General features: G+C 38.1%; 1 protein-coding gene across 15 annotated transcripts in view; it reads right to left on the bottom strand.

The window, feature by feature from the left end:
• LOC106506183 (uncharacterized) overlaps positions 1-21498 on the bottom strand; it is a 777071-nt gene that overhangs the window by 677867 nt on the left and 77706 nt on the right. The gene's annotated exons all lie outside the window — the stretch shown is intronic.

Genomic DNA, 21498 nt, shown 5'->3' with positions numbered 1-21498 from the left:
TTCTGTAGCTGCTGAGGAGGCCTAGAGTTCAGCTCTCATTTGACCCCTACCCCAGGAACTTCTGTATGCCACGGGTGTGGCCATTAAAGAAAAAATTGTAATTGATGTTTATTTCCCCTGAATTACCAAATCATTTCCCTTTCCCACTTTTCTAGTCAGTTATCTTTTTCTTTTTGTTTGTAGAAACTTTTTATATAATAGGGTTTTTTTTATACTTGTTTCAATACTTTCTCTTTGTTACTTTATGTGACTTATTTATGGATCTCTTAACAATGGTTTTACTGTCTTCTCCCCTCTAGAGAACTAATAGGTTTTTTTTGTTTGTTTGTTTCTTGCTTTTGCTTTTTAGGGCTGCACCCTCAGCAATTGGAGCTACAGCTGCCAGCCTACACCACAGCCACAGCAATATCAGATCTGAGCCACATCCCTACACCACAGCTCAAGGCAACTCCAGATCCTTAACCCACTGATCGAGGCTGGGGATCAAACTTGCAGCCTCATGGTTCCTAGTTGGATTCTTTGGTGCTGCGCCACGACAAGTGTAGGATGGAACACTTTCTTTTCCATGCACATTCCTTCTAGGCTTCTCAGCAATGCTGGTGGACCTGAGTTCACTCAAACCATAAACATTTACCAGGTACCTGAGAAACATTCTCAAATAGGCTGAATTTGGTCTGCTTCCCTATTCAGAACCTTTCCAATGTATGAAATCAAGTCAATGTCATTACTACTCAACAATAAAGTCGTTACCACTATTATTTTTTATTTATTTTATTTTTTTAATTTTTTTATTTTTTTGGCTTTTTGCCATTTCTTGGGCCACTCCAGTGGCATATGGAGGTTCCCAGGCTAGGGGTCCAATGGGAGCTGTAGCCGCCAGCCTACGCCAGAGCCACAGCAACACGGGATCTGAGCCACATCTGCGACCTACACCACAGCTCACGGCAACTCTGGATCCTTAACCCACTGAGCAAGGGCAGGAATGGAACCTGCAACCTCATGGTTCCTAGTCAGATTCGTTAACCACTGCACCACGGACGGGAACTCCGAACTATGATTTTTTAAATTCAACATTTTTCTGAAACTTTTGTTAGCAGACACAAGGTAAGTTGAGCAATGCCATTTTAGCTAAACTAATTCCACTTATTTAGAAAATTGATCTAAGAAAAAAATTTTAACCTGATGATATCTGAAATACTGAATAGGTGCTACTGCTTCTTAGGAAAAAAATAATTGGGAGCTAGGTGATAAAGGTATATTTATTTCAGTGTGATCCCCACATATGCAAAACAAACCAAAAAAAAAAAAAAAAACAGAAAACCTATTCACTCTCTAATGGAAATGGCTTCATAAAACTAAAAAGATTTGGTAATACTGAGCAACAGTCCATGAGAAACTGGTTATTATCAACACTCAGTGCCTCGTTTGCTTGTTAATGAAGTGAAAAGAAACCAAGAGTGGTTAATAATCCCACAAACTGATCATAATCAAATCATTACAGTGTTAATTATAGAATTAAGGGAATTGTAGCCATAAAAATAAAAATAAATATAAAATCACTGTTTTTGTTTTTCATGTGTTATAGCAAACCTATTTTTTTTTTGGTTTGTTGGGTTTTTTATAGTTTTTTAAATTTATAATAATTTTTTTATTATAGCTGGTTTACAGTGTCCTGTCAATTTTCTACTGTACAGCAAGGTGACCCAGTTATTCATACATGTATACATTCTTTTTCTCACATTATCATGCTCCATCATAAGTGACTGGATATAGTTCCCAGTGCTATACAGCAGGATCTCATGAAACCTATTTTCTAAAGCTAGATGGAGCTCAAAAAAGATAGAAATTTATCCCACCCAAACTTTATTTCAAAAAAAAAATTAAGTTGAGATTTAATGATAGCACCAAAAAATATTTATCTTTGCTTTGCTATGTAAGTCTACGAAAGAAATTCTCAATCAATTTGTTGAGATATTTAATACCCTAGACATATTTACTCAAAGGGAAAGTCACTACTAAAACAAACTGTTTCCTGACAGTTTGGAAACCTAACTCTGTCAGATTTATAACTTGATTCCCAATCCCTAACCTGTATTTTCAAGCGATAAATCAACTGTTTTCATTCTATAATACTGATACAGACATTCTTTTTTATTTACATGACACTAACAAATTCTATCTAATTACACTACTTTTTTGGCCATGTCCATGACATATGGAAGTTACTAGGCCAGGAATCAAACTGAAGCCACAGCAGTAGCCCGAGCCACAGCAGTTACAAGGCTGAGTCCTTAACTGCCAGACCACCAGGTAACTCCTAATTGCACATTTTAATAATAACTCAGCCACAGAACTATTGCCTCTTGTCACTGGATTTGTCAATCTGTACAGCATTTTTCTTTGAGAAAACAGCCAAGAATTTAACCTAATGAAGACAATACCTTCCCCATTATTCCCAGAGAACATAAAAGCCTCCGCAAACTTTTTATTTCAAATTTACTTTTCCTTGAGCATAACATAATTGATTCTGATTGCACAAATTTTTAAAGCTCCAGAAGCTTTAGAGACAAAAAAAGAAAAGGATCAGTATAGTCTCACAAATCAAAGGTAACTACTCTTCACTTATATTCCATCCTTGTGTCTATTGTCTTTAAATAGCTAAACTCTTAGAAAGACACAAATTTGTTTTACATTCTTTTCACTTAAAATGATTAGAAATAAGCCATCTCTAGCTGCATGGCAGTTTATGGACTGGGTCCACCATAGTCTGTTTTACTATTGAATTATTAATAGATTTTTTAAGTACTTCCAAATTTTCACTATTATAGCATAAAGATGTCTTTGAGTAGAATAAAACAGTAATGAAAAGTCCAAGTAGAATTTGAAGCAGACAAATGTAAGTTCAAATCATGCCTCAGCTACTTAGGAGTTTTGGTGAAAAGTGAATTACATAATGTAATTAAAGTCTGTCATATGCACTAAAGCTATTATTATAATAAAGATTTTTCTAAATTTTAAAACATTGTGTTATCATACATGCCCTGAGATGAGAATGGATTTCTTGGTTAAGCAACCCAAGCTTTTCTAAGATTTTTCATACATGTTATCTAATTACTCTCCAAAGTAGCATACCAATTGAAGCTTTCACCAGTATTATATGAGAAGTGATCCTCAGCAACATGGGTTGTTCTTACACTTCTTAATTCAATGGATGAAAATGTTATCATCTCATTTTACCTTTATCATTTTGAATGCTTAATAACATTATATATTTTAAGCTTATATTTATCATTTGTAATTTTTACATAAATTATCTGTTCATGTTTTCACCCATTTACATTTTGGAGTCATATTAATTTATGTAATTGCTTTCAACATTAAAGTAATTAATAATTTGTCATATATGTGGTTAAATGGCTTCTCAGTTTATCTATGTTTAAACTTGTTCATGATATTCTAGTCATTGAGAAATTTTATATATTTCCATAGTCAAAAATATTATTCTTTCCTCTGTGAATTCTTTCCTCCTTATCTAGAAGTTGGTAAATAATCACCTTTTATTTCTACTAAGTCAAATTAAGTTCAATATTGTACAGTTAATGTTTTAATCCTGATAAAACATATTTTGATTTATACTGATAAATGAGAATCCAAGTTGAATTTTTCTCTAAGTAGCTAAACAATTGCCCAAGTAAGATTTATAAAATATTCCTTTCTCACTGACTCATAATGTCTCCTTTATGATGAATGAAATTTTACACATAATAAAGTTTAATTTTTACAAGGCACTAAAATTAATCAAAGATATTATCCATTGTACTTGATCTGCTTTTGGAAGAGGAGCTACAATTAAAGATCCTTCTGCAACCATTCTCAAACTGTCTCCCTTACCTGCTGGGCTGAGGAGGTTTCCAAGACAAGAAAGAAGGGTGCACAAGGGAGGATAGACAGTAACAGGAAAAACTTTTCTACAATTTTAATTCACGGTGACAATAAACCTATATCATTGATGGAATGATGCAGAACTGGGGTAACATTTACCAAGAGCTTGGTGTCCCAGGACCTTTTATACTCTCAAAACCCCATGAAACAGTCATTCTTTCCTAATTTTGCAATTATGGAAAGATGTTTGAGAATTTTAACTAAACTGCCCACTACCATACAGTCAAAAAATAGTTTGGGGTTAGCAGGTGCAAACTGTTACATTTGAAATGGATAAGCAATGGGGTCCTACTATATAGCACAGGGAACTATGTTCAATCTCATGGGATAGAACATGATAGAAGATAATGTAAGAAGATAATATAAGAAATATAACACAATGTTGTGCCAATTTCATACAGCCCACCCACCAAAACTGAACCAAGAAGAAATTGATCAATTGAACAAACTGATCACTAGAAATGAAATTGAATATGTCATAAAAACATTAGCTACAAACAAAAGTCAGGACCAGATGGCTTCACAGGCAAGTTCTACCAAACATACAAAGAAGAACTTATACCCATCTTTCTTAAACTTTTCCTAAAGGTTGAAGAAGAAGGAATACTCCCAAAGACATTCTATGATGCCAACATCACCCTAATACCAAAATCAGACAAAGATACTACCAAAAAAGAAAATTTTAGGCCAATAACTTTGATGAATATAGAAGTAAAAATTCTCAAAATTTTAGCCAACTGAATCCAACAACATATAAAAAAGATCATACACCATGACCAAATGGGATTCATCCCAGGTTCACAAGGATAGTTCAAATACACAAGTCAATCAACATCATACACTGCATTAACAAAAGAAAAGTCAAAAACCACATAATCATCTCAATAGATGCAGAAAAAGCATCCGACAAAGTCCAACATCCATTCATGATAAAAACTCTCACCAAAGTGGGTATAGAGAGGGGAAACTTAACATAATTGAAGCCGTTTATGACAAACCTGCAGCCAATATAATACTCAGTGGAAAAAAGCTGAAAGCCTTACTGCTAAAATGTGGAACAAGACAAGAATGTTCACCCTCGCCACTTTTATTCAACATAGTATTGGATGTCCTAGTCATAGCAATCAGACAAAAAAAGAAATAAATGATATCCAAATTGGAAGAGAAGAGGTAAAACTGTCACTCTATTCAGATGACATGATACTATATATAGAAAACCCTAAGGACTCAACCCAAAAACTACTCAGACTGATCAACAAATTCAGCAAAGTAGCAGGATACAATATTAACATACAGAAATTGGTTGCATTTCTGTTTACTAGCAATAAAATACTAGAAAAGGAATACAAAAATACAATACCTTTTAAAATTGCACCCAAAAAAAAACTAAATACATAGAAATACACCTGACCAAGGAAGTGAAAGACTTATATGCTGAGAACTATAAAACATTAATCAAGGAAATTCAAGAGCATTCAAAGAAGTGGAAAGATATTCCATCCTCCTGAATTGGAAGAATTAATATCATTAAAATGGCCATACTACCCAATGCAATCTACAGATTCAATGCAATCCCTATCAAATAACTCAGGACATTTTTCACAGAACTAGAACAAACAATCCAAAAATTTATGTGGAACCATAAAAGACCCAGAATTGCCAAAGCAATCCTGAGGCAGGGTAGAGGAGGGGGGCAAGCAGAGGAATAACTCTCTCAGACTTCAGACAATATTATAAAGGTACAGTCATCAAGACAGTGTGGTACTCATACCAAAACAGACATACAGACCAATGGAACAGAACAGAGAACCTAAAAATAAACCCAGATACCTACAGTCAATTAATCTTTGACAAAGGAGGCAAGAATATAAAATGGGGAAAAGGCACTCTTTTCAGTAAGTGGTGCTGGGAAAACTGGACAGTCACATATAAATCAATGAACCTGGAACACACCCTCATACCATGCACAAAAATAAACTCAAAATGGCTTAAAGACTTAAACATAAGCTAAGACACCATCAAACTCCTAGAAGAAAACAAAGGCAAAACATTCTCTGACATCAACCTTGCAAGTGTTTTCTTAGGTCAGTCTTCCAAGGCAATAGAATTAAAAACAAAAGTAAACCAATGGGACCTAATCAATCTTACAACCTTTTGCACAGCAAAGGAAGCCATTAAAAAAAAAAAAAAAAAAGACAACTTATGGAAGGGAGAAAGTTTCAAATGATGCAAGTGATAAGGGCTTAATCTCTAAAATATAAAAACAACTTATACAACTCAACGCAAAAAAGCCAACAACCCAATTGAAAAATGGGCAGAATTTATTTCCAAAGAATATATAAAGGTGGCCAACAGGCACATGAAAAAATGCTTGGCATTACTAATTATTACATAAATGCAAATCAAAACTACTATGAGGTACCACCTTACACCTATCAGAATGGCCATCATTAACAAGTCAACAAATAACCAATGCTACAGAGGGTGTGGAGAAAAGGGTACCTTCCTACACTGTTGGGAATGTAAATTGGTACAACCACTATGGAAAACAGTATGGAGGTACCTCAGAAAACTTAATAGAGAACTACTTTATGACCCAACAATCCCACTGCTGGACATATATCCAGACAAAACTTTCCTTGAAAAAGACATATGTGCTTGTATGTTCATTGCAGCACTATTCACAATAGCCAAGACATAGAAACAACCTAAATTTCCATTGACAGATGAATGGATTAAGAAGATGTGGTATATATACATAATGGAATACTAATCAGCCATAAAAAAAAGCACAAAATAATGCCATTTGAGGCAACATGGAATGGAACCAGAGATAAGCATACTAAATGAAGTAAGTCAGAAAGAGAAAGACAAATACCATATCACTTATATCTGGAACCTAATATATGGCACAAATAAACTTTTCCACAGAAAAAAATTTCATGGATTTAGAGAACAAATTTATGGTTGCCAATAAGGAAGGGGAGAGAGTGGGATGGACTGGGAACTTGGGGTTAATAGATGCAAACTATTGCATTTGGAGTGGATAAACATTAAGATCCTACTGTATAGCACAGGGAACTATATCTAGTTGCTTGTGATGGAACATGATGGAGGATAATGTAAGAAAAAGAATGTATATGTGTGTGAGAGAGAGAGAGACTGTGTCACTTTTCAGTACAACAGAAATTGACAGAACAGGAGTTCCCGTTGTGGCTCAGTGGTTAACGAATCCTACTAAGAACTATGAGGTTGCGGGTTTGATCCCTGGCCTTGCTCAGTGGGTTAAGGATCCCGCATTGCTGTGAGCTGTGGTGGAGGTTGCAGACGCGGCTCGGATCTGTTGTTGCTGTGGCTCTGGTGTAGGCCTGTGGCTACAGCTCCAATTCGACCCCTAGCCTGGGAACCTCCATATGCTGCGGCAGCGGCCCTAGAAATGGCGAAAAGACAAAAAAGAAAGAAAAGAAAAAAGAAAAAAAAGAAATTGACAGAACACTATAAATCAACTATAATGAAAAAAAATGTAAAGAGTAAATATGCATGTGAAGTTGAAGGGATGAGGAGGGAAGACCCTCATGGTGGGGATGAGGGAACCCTGCAACAAAGGATGTGACTGTCCCACAGAAGGTTACATGAGGATATGACATCTCAACAGATCACCAGGGTTAATGAGGACAACAGTAGGACCAGATAATACCAATTATAGTTTAAAGGATGCAAGTTCAGTGCGAAACAGAATACTGACAACAGACATTCCTTCTTTACTAATGCCACCAAGTATCAAAGCTTAAGGCCTTCAGAGCCTCAACCCAGGTGAAAGAAGGGAAAAAAGGTAAGACTACTATCTTGATTATGACAGTTGCCAACATGAAGTGACAATATCAGTTAAAGAAATTTGACTCAATTTTTAGATTTCATTTTCTGTGTCATGAAGAATGGGAGTTAAACTTCAAAATTTTCAATACAGATACTCATGGAACTGAGCCCCGCTCAAACTAGGTTAAAAGAGATTAAAGGTTCAGCCAGAGTGTAAGTACACTGGAAGGGAGAAGGAGAAGAGACTTCTTTCTGTGTTTACCAGGGATCAGATCCTCCAACGTATCCTCTCCTTCGGGGGCTAAGTGCTGCTCCCTCTCCTGACCTCATCCTGGACAAGAATGAAGAGCTCTGAGGCTAGAAAGGCCAGGTGTCAATCAAGAAGTCTCCAGCTCATAATGCCAGTGGCTCCTGCTATTTCAAATTCCATTTCCTCTTTCTTTGCATGACATTTCTGACTTAATGCACTCCTACTGATTTCTTACTCATTTCAGTCTTCCTTCCTCTTTGCCAGCACTTTTTCTTCAATTTTATACCCCAATGTAAATGTCATTTACATTGTCATTTGGTGAAGATAAAACCCATGTATTCTGTGTGTGCCTGTGTGCATGAGTGTGTGTGTGTGTGTGTGTGTGTGTGTGTGTGTGTGTGTGTGTGTGTGTCTATACACATGTAGATGGTATTTATATCACTGGACTTATGGATTATGTGAAGTGGATACAATTCTCAGTCCAGAACTTATGTTTGCAAGAAGTGTAACATATGTCTTTCTCTGTGATTCAGCCTACTTTCTATTCTGAGTCTCCATTCTGCTATAGCAATGGAAATTCAACATTAACCAGTTCATGCCCACACTCCTTTCTTTCCTCAAGATTATGCCAAAGTTCTAGAGACTCATGTAGTGCCAAGAAACTGAACTCGGGCTCCCCCAAATCCTCCATTTGTCCCTCCAGATTCATTCTCAACCATTCTCCTCTCCACTCTGCCTTTTGTTCACTTCACTCTGAAGTCTTTTTTTTTTTTTTTTTTTTTGGTCTTTTTTTGCCTTTTCTTGAGCCCCTCCTGCGGCAAATGGAGGTTCCCAGGCTAGGGGTCGAATTGGAGCTGCAGCCACAGGCCTACGCCAGAGCCACAGCAACACGGGATCTGAGCTGCGTCTGCGACCCACACCACAGCTCACAGCCACGCCGGATCCTTAACCCACTGAGCAAGGCCAGGGAATGAACCCACAACCTCATGGTTCCTAGTCAAATTTGTTAACCACTGCGCCACGATGGGAACTCCCCACCCTGAAGTCTTTTAACTCTCCCTGCTGCTGTTACCATGCCACCCTGGGGACAGAATGTCTGTGGAGTTGTCAAGGCACTGTCCACCTAGATCTTGTGTGTACACACTCAATCTCTGAATCTAGGGTTGTAGGATGCAGGGAGATTCCATCAACATCTACACACTTTCTACTTCTACTCTGTCAACCTTATGAAACCCATACCAGAGGACAGGTCTGACTGTGAAAGATGGTGCAAAAAAGGAGGTGCATAAAGTACTGAGAAAAAAATGTCATAATATATAGAAGTGTGCTAATATAGATATCTAAACATCACCATCGCATAACAAATCCATGAAACTGATCATTCACATGGCCACTGGAACCATCCAGCTTGTGGGTTCTAAAAATAAGGATTTAAACATTCCTATTACCAAATGCCAGGTTCTTCATTTATATGGAAAATTATATTTTGAAAAGCATTTTGCATATAAAAACTCATTGGATCTTCAGAAGGTTATAAAATACACTCTTTGTTAAAGGCTGAACTGTGTCCCTCCAAATTTTATGTTGAAGTCCTCGCAATGTGGCTATATTTAGTTATAAGGTTTTTAAAGTAGTAATTAAGTAAATGAATTCTTTAGAGTGGTTCCTAGTCTAATATGGCTGGTGTCCCTAGAGGAAGAGGAAATTTGGACACGGATGTACAAGCACAGAGGAAAAATCATGTGTAGACAGAGGGAAAAGATGGCTGTCTGCAAGATAAAGAAAAAATTCTCAGATGAAGAAACCAACCTTGCCAACACTTGATCTTGGACTTCCAGCTTCTAGAACTGTCAGAAAATAAATTTCTGTGCTTTAAGCCACCTAATCTGTGGTACAGTGTTACAACAGCCCTAGGAAATCAAAACACTCCATTTTATACAGCAAAAAAACTGCGCCTTGAGAGGTTAAATAGCCTTTCAAAAAGTCACATATTATTTTACAGTAAATTATTTATAAGAAATTATTAATCCCAACACTTAAATCCAAGCCATCTCATACCCTACACCATGTCTCTCACGAGCTGACTGAAACAAGCAACTGTAAAAACTATTGTCATGTGAGAATATTCATGAGAATGTGTGTATACACTTCTTCAGAGTCAAGCAGTGTATCTGTGGGCTCTGGCCCCCAGGTGCTAGTTGCCTCCAGGTCCTGTTCAGACTTCCCTCCTCCCTCCACTACTGGCTGCCTTTCCACTCCTTTCACATTCCCTGTCAGTTCCTGAATTACAGCTCCCTTCCAAGACTGTACAAAGGGGGCAATAGGTGAGGGAGGAAGTCTGGAGCAGTGAGGGAATTGCCTTGAAATACTGTGAGGCACACAGAGGAAAGGACACTATCAAAAGTATAAATTCCCCAAAAGTGGCCAGCCTGAAAAGAAGAACTGAAAGCAATAGGAATTTCCTACTGCATTCTGGATCCAAGCACAGGCAATCAAGACCTCAAGTGCAACAGGGTTAAAGGATAAGATGGAAATGTGAGAGCTTGGGTTATGGTCTCAGATTTGTGCACTCCCTATCAGGAACTTCGGGAAAATTACTTTAATTATTGGGCTTCCGTTTCCTTACCACCAAAATGACTATGTTCATTTAACATTTGGTGAGATGTTTACCTGACACTGTAATGTTGTGCTTTTTCATGGAAGTATAAAATCACACCAGATGATTCAGCTACCACTTGATCCTCAACATCAAGTTTTGATGATCATGGGGAGTGAGGTTTTAAAATAAAGAATAATCCCACTGGAGTTCCCATCATGGCTCAGTGGTTAACAAATCCAACTAGGAACCATGAGTTTGTGGGTTCGATCCCTGGCCTTGCTCAGTAGGTTAAGGATCCTGTGTTGCTGTGAACTGTGGTGTAGGTCGCAGACACGGCTCAATCCTGTGTTGCTGTGGCTCTGGCGCAGGCCAGTGGCTATAGCTCCAATTCGACCTCTAGCCTGGGAACCTCCATAGGCTGAGAGAGCAGCCCTAGAAAAGGCAAAAAGACAAAAAAAAAAAAAAAGAAAGAAAGAAAGAAAAAAGAATAATCCTACTGTAATTGTGTTATTTCAAAAAGAACCTTTATTCTAATATCAATAAAATAGGGAAAACTTTGATTTATTAACTCACTTAAATGTAAGCATAGAAAATGCTTCATTTTATTCATTCATTTACCCAAAGTTGAAGGAACAACTACTGTGGGCTAAGTACTTACTATATACATCCCCCTAGGCACTCATAGTCTCTCTAATGAGAAACAGTACAGTATGGAAAATGTTGTGGGTCATGTTGAAACACAGGTAAGCTCAGAGCAGCATGACAACCTAAAAAAAACGGACATCTAACCAACTCTTACAAGGAGGATGAATCAAACTCTATTAAAACCAAAGGGTTAATTTGCACAATATCCTAGAGAGGGCTGGGCCTATTTTTAGGAATTATAAGAAAACAGACACTCAGTCTATCAAAAGGGCTTGGTAGTTTGGAGTTCTCTTGTGGCAAAGCAGGTTAAGGATCTGGTGCTGTCACTGCAGTGGCTCAGGGCACTGTTGCGGTATTGATTCGATTCAAACCCTGGCCCTAGGAACCTCCACATGCCGTGAGCATGGCCAAAACAAAAAAAAACAAAACACAAAAGAAACTCAATCTATCAAAAGGACTTGGTAGTTTAAAGACTAAATCATAAAAGACTCTCATACACTGCTTATAAAGGAGCCCAGGAGTTCCCGTCGTGGCGCAGTGGTTAACGAATCCGACTAGGAACCATGAGGTTGCGGGTTTGGTCCCTGCCCTTGCTCAGTGGGTTAACGATCCGGCGTTGCCGTGAGCTGTGGTGTAGGTTGCAGACGCGGCTCAGATCCCGCGTTGCTGTGGCTCTGGCGTAGGCCAGTGGCTACAGCTCCGATTCGACCCCTAGCCTGGGAACCTCCATATGCCACGGGAGCAGCCCAAGAAATAGCAACAATAACAACAACAACAACAACAAAAGACAAAAGACAAAAATAAATAAATAAATAAATAAATAAAGGAGCCCGATTACAGAAAACTAAATTCCTTTGCTATTTGCTACTGTTATAAAAGTTTCCAAAAGTTGTAAATTCTGTATGTCAATCCCCAGTATTTATATCTTTCCCTGCTTTGGGAAGTAAACATGCCTGAAATCACACACAAAAAAATTAAACATGGAAAGGATCTTATAAGTCAGCGGGCTCAACCTACTTACTCAGAGAGAGACTGATTGCTCTCACAATAGCAAAGCAAAATCTAGTCTCAGATATCTGGACTCCTGTGTCAATATTTTTTGGGTTTTTTCCATATTGCATTTCCCACCAACCATTATAATAAACTTGCAGGAATAAAGTCAAGCATTCTCTTGTCATTCAGTTAACCAAGCAATCGATCATATAGGAGGCATGCCAGACTATACATGTCTTGAAATCTACCATGATTAACTGTCAGTTGTGCTACTATACGTATCTATCTTATGTCATATTCTGAAACATTCCTTCCATTGGAATTGTCTTGGCTGGAAGTATCCATCACTCTGGGAACAGTGAAAGGACATGGCAGTAATTTCCCCAGAGCCAAGTGAGGAAGTGGATAGTGGCAAATGGCACTGAACATGGATTCACCATTCATTTGGCAAACATTTCTTGAGCACCTAACACATGTCAGGCACTATCCTAAGCTGCATTGGTGAAAAATAAAACAAGCGGAATAACAGCTTCCTAGGACACATGCAGCTTGCCTACCAAGTAAAGCAGACAACAGGAAAGTAACAAATACATGTAACTATAAAGTCAGACAACAATCAGTATGTACCTAAGATTCAAAATGCAGTAAGTGAAAAAATTTAAATTATGAAGGAACAGAAAGTACAGTAAGAAGAAACTGTAATGACTCACTTCCAGAAATGAAAGATGCTTGGATATGTTGAAGCCTTTCACATTCACCTTCCTCTCCTGTGCAGTCATTCTTAGAAATGTAGTGGGAAGAAGTAGGAGGCACTCTCAAATTTCTTCTGAAATGTCAAGAACCACCCTCTTAACTCTTATCAGATTGGTTGTTAGAGAGACATCAAGGACTTTCTTCCCAAGCACACTATGCTTTCTTATCCAAACACTGCAGTATCCCATGTGCTTTTACGCTATTGGGCAGTGGTTCTTTTAATGTTCCCAGAAGAGCTCACAGTCCCCTTTAATATCTGATTTAAAATAGAGACCTTCCCTCCCCCAAACACCACAAGTACCTACTAGAAAATGTTGCATTCAATATCAGGAAGTTGGAGTTCCTGTTGTGGCTCAGTAGATACAAACCCCACTAGTATCCATGAGGATAAGGGTTCGATCCCTCGGTCAGTGAGTTAAGGATCCAGGGTTGCCCTGAGCCATGGTGTAGGTCACAGAAGCAGCTCAGATCTGGTGTTGCTGTGGCTGTGGTTTAGACCGGCAGCTGCAGCTCCGATTCAACCCCTAGCCTGGGAACTTTCAAATGTCACACGTGCAGCCCTGAAAAGCAAATAAAATAAAATAAAATACGGGGTTCACTGAAGACCATCAGTGATCATCCTCCTGGAGATTCCTCAAAAAAATCATATCTCCATCATATTTCTCTCCATTATGAGGAGTGGGTTCTAACTGGCTTTGGCACAAGGGCTGTCAAGAGTGCTCTAGTTTAAACACTGCATGCTCAGAGACCTCTCAGCTAAAGGGCTTTGTGTTGCCAGGCTGCACTGCTCAGAGAGAGAATTCACATGTTATCAGCAGTATTTTGACTCCTAGTTATTAAGGACCAAAAAAGGATTTTGATTCCATTCATTTAAAAAGAATTTTATGGAGTTCCCATCGTAGCTCAGTGGTTAACAAATCTGACTAGGAACCATGAGGTTGTGGGTTCAATCCCTGGCCTTGCTCAGTGGGTTAAGGATCCAGCGTTGCTGTGAGCTGTGGTGTAGGTTGCAGACGCGGCTCGGATCCCACATCACTGTGGCTCTGGTGTAGGCTGAAGGCTATAGCTCGGATTCGCCCCCTAGCCTGGGAACCTCCATATGCCACAAGTATGGCCCTAAAAAGACAAAAAAGAAAAAGCCCCATTGAGATATTGGAATCACTTGGGGAGTTCTTTAAAAGACTGATATCTGGCTCTTACCGATCAACTACATCAGAATCTCTCAGGGTGGGGTCCAGGAATCAATGATGTTTAAAATCTCAGATAATTCCAATAAAAAGCCTGGTTGCAGACCGCTGGTTCAGAAGGACTGACTGATCTTCAAATACTGCAAACTTGTGAAGAGTAATACTTAAAACTAAACCCAAATGATCAAAAAGTTATTTACTGAGTTTATCTGAACTCAAAACCAATGGAATGGTTCTAAATAGTCCTAACATTTTGCAGAATATAGGAGGAACAGAAAGCTTATCAATAAATAGGTAATTGGTTTCCTTACATGAGTCAAAACAAACACAAATAGTTGTGAGCAAATATTCTTCCTACTACTTCCTGGAATTCCAGTACCTAGTATAAAGCTTGGCACATATGAAGGCGTAATTAATATTTGTTAACCTGACCATTTTGGTCCTTCCTTCCTTCCTCCTTCAAACACTATAGGGAAGAAAAGGTCTTGATCATTCAGTAAGTTGTCTAATGAGGCATTTAACTGTACCCTTGAGAGGCAATATTACTGAATATACGTTTTCATTAAAATATTGATTATCTACCGATGTGCTATTTGTTATAATTGGTGCTGGGGACAATAACGATAATTTAATTCTTTTAAAATTATTTTATCTAGTGGTTTTCATTTAAATGATTATTTGAACTTAGTTCCAAATAGATTAAGAGATTCTCAAGACTGCAGAGTTAGTGTGTGGCAGAAGGTAAACTAGAATTCCTATCTTTCAATTTCCAGTGTGGTGCTATGGGGGGGTGGGGGGCAAAGTGCATCACTTTTATTATGTATAAATTTATTTATTTATTTATTATTTTTTATTTTTTTGTCTTTTTGCTATTTCTTTGGGTCGCTCCCACGGCATACGGAGGTTTCCAGGCTAGGGGTCGAATCGGAGCTGTAGCCCCCGGCCTACGCCAGAGCCACAGCAACGCGGGATCCGAGCCGCGTCTGCAACCTACACCACAGCTCACGGCAACGCCGGATCGTTAACCCACTGAGCAAGGGCAGGGACCGAACCCGCAACCTCATGGTTCCTAGTTGGATTCGTTAACCACTGCGCCACGACGGGAACTTCTATTATGTATAAATTTAAAGCAATTAAACTAATTTTAACAGCAGATGATTGTGTAAGAAGGAAGTCACAAGGTGCATCAGTCCTCAGAGAAGAATTCTGCAGTTTGATCAGTTGGTTTTGTGCAAGCAAATATGGATTAGAAATAAGCTTTTTTTACATATGGATTAAAATAAATTTTGTCCTTAGAGCAAATAATATCATATGCTGCATAAAGGTTAGGAAAACTGTGAGACTCTAGCAGAATAAGTGAGGTAAGTAAGGCAAAGACTAAGTTGAGGCCAGCACACAAGTTTAAGGAAAATAAAAAGAATAAATTGATTTCAAAATGAGTCTCTAATCCCAAACAAAAATTTGCACTTGTTAAGCAATTTCAGCTATTCATATAGACTATTATGAGAATGTATAAAATTTAAGGGAAAACCCCCTGAGTAATTACAGGTACTAATCTGACCTCATCTCCTACTCTTCCTCTTGTTCTCTAACAGCTCCAACATTGTAACACCTCAGGAAAGCCAAAGTAGGCCCACTCCGGCATTCAACATGGAATTGTCTTTCCCCAACTCTTTTTGAGGGCATTCCTTCTCCCTTTCAATCTCTGCCTAACATCTCTTCTAGAGAGGAGTTTTCTAACCACTCTATCTGAAACTGAATTGCCAGGCCTCATCATTCCCCATGCCCCTACACTGCTTTATTGTTTTCTTCTGAGCACTTACTACTTCCAGAAATTATTTTCATTTCTTTGTTTATTCAGTAATTTCCTCCATTAGTATATATGTTTCATGAAGGCAGAATTCTGGCTCTCTTTTTCATTGCTATGTCCCTTGAAAATAATTCTAAAATTTACACAAAATCACAAAAGACCCCAAATAGCCAAAGCAATCTTGAGAAAAAAAGAAAACGGCTGGAGGTATCATACCTGTTCCCTGACCTCAGAGTATATACTACAAAGTTACAGTAATCAAAGCTGTATACCTTGAGCAGACACTACATGATTTCTGTGTTTTAAGGCCCAGATGTGGTATCTTGATGCATGTTCCATGTGTGCTACTACAGTGTTTTGATTCATATTCATCAGAGATATTGACCTATAATTTTCTTTTTATTTAGGTCTTTGCTTTTAGTATCATGGTAATGATGGCCTTGTAGAATGAATTTGGGAGTATTCCCTCCTCATCAACTTTTTGGAATAGTTTGAGATGGATAGGTATTAGGACTTCTTTACATTGTTTGTTTCAATTTCGGAGTTCCCTGGTGGCATCGTGGTTAAGGACCTGGCATTGTCACTGCTGTGGCTTGGGTCACTGCTGTGGCTCAGATTTAATCCCTGGCCCCAGGAACTTCCTGTGAAGCTGCTAGACTTTTGTTTGCTGGGAATCTTTGATTACTAATTTAATTTCACTATTAGTGATTGTTCTGTTCAGCCTATTTGATTACTAATTTAATTTCACTATTAGTGATTGTTCTGTTCAGCCTATTTCTTCCTGATTCAGTCATGGAAGATTGTATGTTTCCAGAAATTTATCTATTTCTTTTAGGTTGTCCAATTTATTGGCCTATAACTGTCTGTAGTTTTCTCCCATGATTTTCTTGTATCTCTATAATAATAGATGTAATTTTTCCCCTTTCATTTAGTTTGTGTATTGGGTCCTCTCACTTTTTCTTTTCTTTCTTTCGGTCTTTTTAGGGCCACACCTGCAGCTTGGGGTCAAAACAGCCACAGCCACAGCCATGCCAGATCCAAGCTGAATCTACAACCTACATCACAGCTCATGGCAATAATGGATCCTTTATCCACTGAGTGGGGCCAGGGATCTAACCCGAGTCCTCATGGATACTAGTCAGGTTCGTTACCACTGAGCACAAGGGGTATTCCTTTTTTTTTTTTTTTTTTTTTCTCTTACTTTTTTTCTTAATGAGCCTAGCTAATGGCTTATCAGTTTATCTTTTCAAATAACCAGTTCTTGGTTTCATCGATCTTTTCTGTTGTTGTTATTGGGGGGGGGGGCTCTTTTATTTTGTTTTATTTTTTGTCTTTCTGCCATTTCTTGGGCCACTACCGTGGCATACGGAGGTTCCCAGGCTAGGGGTCCAATCGGAGCTTTAGCTGCCGGCCTATGCCAGAGCCACAGCAACTTGGGATCCAAGCCGCACCTGCAACCTACACCACAGGTCACGGCAACACTGGATCTTTAACCCACTGAGCAAGGCCAGGGATCAAACCCGAAACCACATGGTTCCTAGTCAGAGTCGTTAACCACTGCGCCACGACAGGAACTCCTGGCCTCTTTTATTTATTTACTCTCTGATCTTTACTATTTGCTTTCTTCTGGTGATTTTGGGCTTTGTTCTTTTTCTAAGTCCTTTATTTACCTATTTATTTTTGGTCATGCCCACGTCATGTGGGAGTTCCTGGGCTAAGGATCAAACCCACATCACAGCAGCAACTCAAACCTCTACAGTGACAATGCCAGATCCTTAACTTGCTGTGCCACAGAGAAGTCCTTATAATTCATTTAAATGATTGGTTAGGTTGTTTATTTGAGATATTTTCAGTTTTTTGACATAGGCCTGTATAAACTTCCCTCATAGAGAGTTCCCGTCCTGGCTCAGTGGAAACAAATATGACTAGTATCCATGGGGATGCAAATTCAATCCCTGGTCTCACTCAGTGGGTTAAGAATCTGGTGTTGCCTCGAACTATGGTGTAGGTTGCAGACACAGCTCGGATCTGTCATTGCTGTGGCTGTGGCACAGGCCAGCAGCTGTAGCTCCAATTAGATCCCTAGCCTGGGAACCTCAATATACTGCATGTGTGATCCTAAAAAGACAAACTTCCCTCATAGAGCTGTTTTGGCTCCATTGCATAGATTTTGGAAAGTTGTGTATTTATTTTCATTTGTCTCAATGTACATTCTGACTTCCTCTTTTATTTTTTCATTAACCCATTGGTTAATAGCATATTGGTTTAGTAGCATATTGGTTTAGTAGCAAATTGGTTTAGTAGCATATTGCTTAGTCTCTATGTGTTTGTGTTTTTCCCATTTTCTTCCTGTAATTAATTTCTAGTTTTAGATTCTTGTGGTTGGGGAAAAAATGCTTAATATAGTTTCTGTCCTGTTAAATTTGTTGAGATTTGTTGTGTGGTCTAGCATGTGATTTATCCTGAAGAACTTCCCACATACACTTGAAAAGAACATATATTCTGCTCTTTTTGGATAGGCTGTCCTGTAACTATCAAGACCAACCTGTCCAATGTATCACTTAAGGCCACTGTTTCCTTACTGATTTTCTAGCTAGATGATGTGATCATCAGTGTAAGTGGAGTGTTGAAGTTCCGTACTATTATTGCATTGTTGTTAATTTACCCCCTTATGTCTGCTAACATTTGCTTTGTATATCTAGGTGCTCTGTGGTGGCTTTACTCTTAATTGTGAAAACTTGGAAGCAACCAGAACATCCTTCAGGAGGTGAGTGGATAAATAAACTGTGGTATATCCAGATATGGAATATTTTTCAGCATTAAAGAGCAATAAACTAGCAAGCCATGAAAACATATGGAGGAAACTCAAATGCATACTACCAAATGAAAGAAATCAATTGTAAAAGACTTCATATTGTAGGATTCCAACTATATGACATTCTGGAAAAGGGAAAACTATGGAGAAAGTAAAAAGTTTAGTGGTTGTCAAGAGTTGGGGGAATGAGGGGTGAACAGGCAAAGCACAGAGGATTTTTAGGGAAGAAAAATTAATCTGTATGACACCATAATGGTGGCTATATGTCATTTTATATTTTTCCAAGCCTGTAAACTGTACAACACCAAGAGTGAACTCAAATGTAAACTATGGATTTGGGGTGATAATGATGTGTCAATGTAGGCTCATGGACTATAAAAAAGGTACCACTCTGATGTAGGATGTTGATAGTTACAGAGGCTGTGCATGTTTTGGAGTAGGAGGTATATGAGAACTCACTGTACTTTCTATTCAACTTATCTGCTCATTTAAGAGTGCTCTAAAAAATAAAATCCATTTGAAAAAATTAAGTACTGGTACTTGCTACAACATGTATGAACCTTGAAAACATTACGCTTAGTTAAAAAGCCAATCACAGAAGACCACATATTGTATGATTGTATTTATTTGAAATGTCCTAAAATGGTAAATCAATAGAGGCATAAAGTAGATTAGTGTTTGCCATGGCCTGGAGGTTAAGGAGTAATGGGCAGTTAGTGCTAATGGCTATAGATTTTTTGAGAGGGAGAGTGATGAAAATGTTTTAAAATTAGATGGTGTTGACGGTTGCACAATATACTAAAAAGCAATGAATTGTATAGTTTAAATGGGTGAATTTTATAGAATGTGAATTATATCTCAATAAAGCTGTCATATTAAAAAAAAAGATCAGCTCTAAAAATACTTTGAGCAAGGATAGTTTTATCATATCAACTGTATAGCTTTAACCATAAGTCAATGCATAAATATGATACTTAGATAACTTTGAATCCACTGGCTCCATCATTTGCTTTCTTTGTGCCTGCAGACAATCACTTAAGCTCATTAAAGTTTAAGTGTTTTCCCATCAGTAAAACTGAGATAATCCTCATAGCATAGCTGAGCAATTTAATATGATATCACAGAAAAAGCACCTGGCAGTTTTCTCACTGTTGGAGAATGAAATTACAAATAGGTAAGAGGGGAAGGCTAAAACAAATCCTGTGTTACTAGACTGTAGTCAGAGATATCAGTATGAATTCATGTTTATTTTAATATATATCTGCAGGTAGATATAAAAATAACTATAGGTACATGTGTATACATGGTTTAACATATATCTAGATATTTCCTAGCTCTGTTAGCAGAGAGGGTTCAAAGCAGTGATATTCCAGCAGCCATCAGCACACCTAATGATCAGATCTGAGTTTCTCAATACCATTTTCTAATAAAAGGAACTAAGATTCTCCAGAGAAATGTAAGATACTAGAATGGCAGCAGGGAAAATACAGATAAACCTGACCATCTACAAGTGCTTTAAAAAAAACAAAGGATTGGAGTTCCCATCGTGGTACGGCGGAAAGGAATCTGACGAGGAACCATGAGGTTGTCGGTTCAATCCCTGGCCCTGCCCAGTGGGTCAAGGATCTGGCATTGCTGTGAGCTGCGGTATAGGTCACAGATGTGGCCTGGATCTGACATTGCTGTGGCTGTGGTATGGGCTGGCGGCTACAGCTCTCATTGGACCCCTAGCCTGGAAACCTCCATATGCCACAGGTGTGGCCCTAAAAGACAAAAAGATAAAAAAAAAGAAAGAAAGAAAGAAAAAGAAAAAAAGCTCTTAAAAAATTAAAAAATAAAGGATGACTACATGGAAAAAGGACACAAAAGCCAACCTGAAAGAGTTCTAAATGGCCAAAGCTAGAACAATTTGAACAACACAATAGTTAGTATTGGATTATGCCCCCCCAAAGAAATCTATGATCCTAAAATGATCTATGTAAGTGATTGAATCTATAAGTAAATTGGAGAGAAGAAATGTTCTTTACAAAAGAATTCCAAAGGATAAATAGAGAAGGAATGAGGTGTAAATAACATCACCATTAGACACAGCAACAGCTGCTGCAGGCAAGGGTTGGAGATGAATGCTCACACTGATGCATGAAACTTCATGGACTAAGAGAATATTTCCTTAGCCTCAACGTATGGCCACCCAAATATTTATTAATTAAAGTGGTGGTTTTACCATTTGTTTACAAATTTATAGTAAATTCTCAGTAAAGAAACCTGGCAGACACCACCTTAATCAAATGACTAAGGCTTACACCCCAGTCGGAAGTCATGTTGATATCATGTACCCCCGATAACATGACTTGATGTGAAAGAAAAGGACATGTCAGCTCTGTAGTATTCTTCCCACCCATAACCCCAGTCTAATCACGAGAAAACATCAGACTAAACCCAAATTGAGGGACATTCTACAAATACCTGACCAGTACTCTTCAAAAGTGTTAAGATACCAAAGAACAAGAGAAGACTAAGAATCAGTGGGAAAAGACTACAACAGGATGACTAAGTGTACTTTGTAGTACCTGGATTGAATCCCAGAAGAAAAAAAAAGGACATTAGTGGAACAATGGTGAAATCTGAATAAAGTCTACAGTTTAGCTAACAGTGTACCATGTTTATTCTTAATTTTAGGAAATGTGC

Source organism: Sus scrofa, chromosome 15, assembly GCF_054392235.1.
Source record: "Sus scrofa isolate SSC_HxYL_T2T_F1_AM1 chromosome 15, Sscrofa_HxYL_maternal_Yorkshire_Landrace_v2.0, whole genome shotgun sequence".
NCBI lineage: Eukaryota > Metazoa > Chordata > Mammalia > Artiodactyla > Suidae > Sus > Sus scrofa.
Note: the sequence above shows the minus strand (reverse complement) of the source record. Positions and strands in the feature narration are given on the sequence as shown.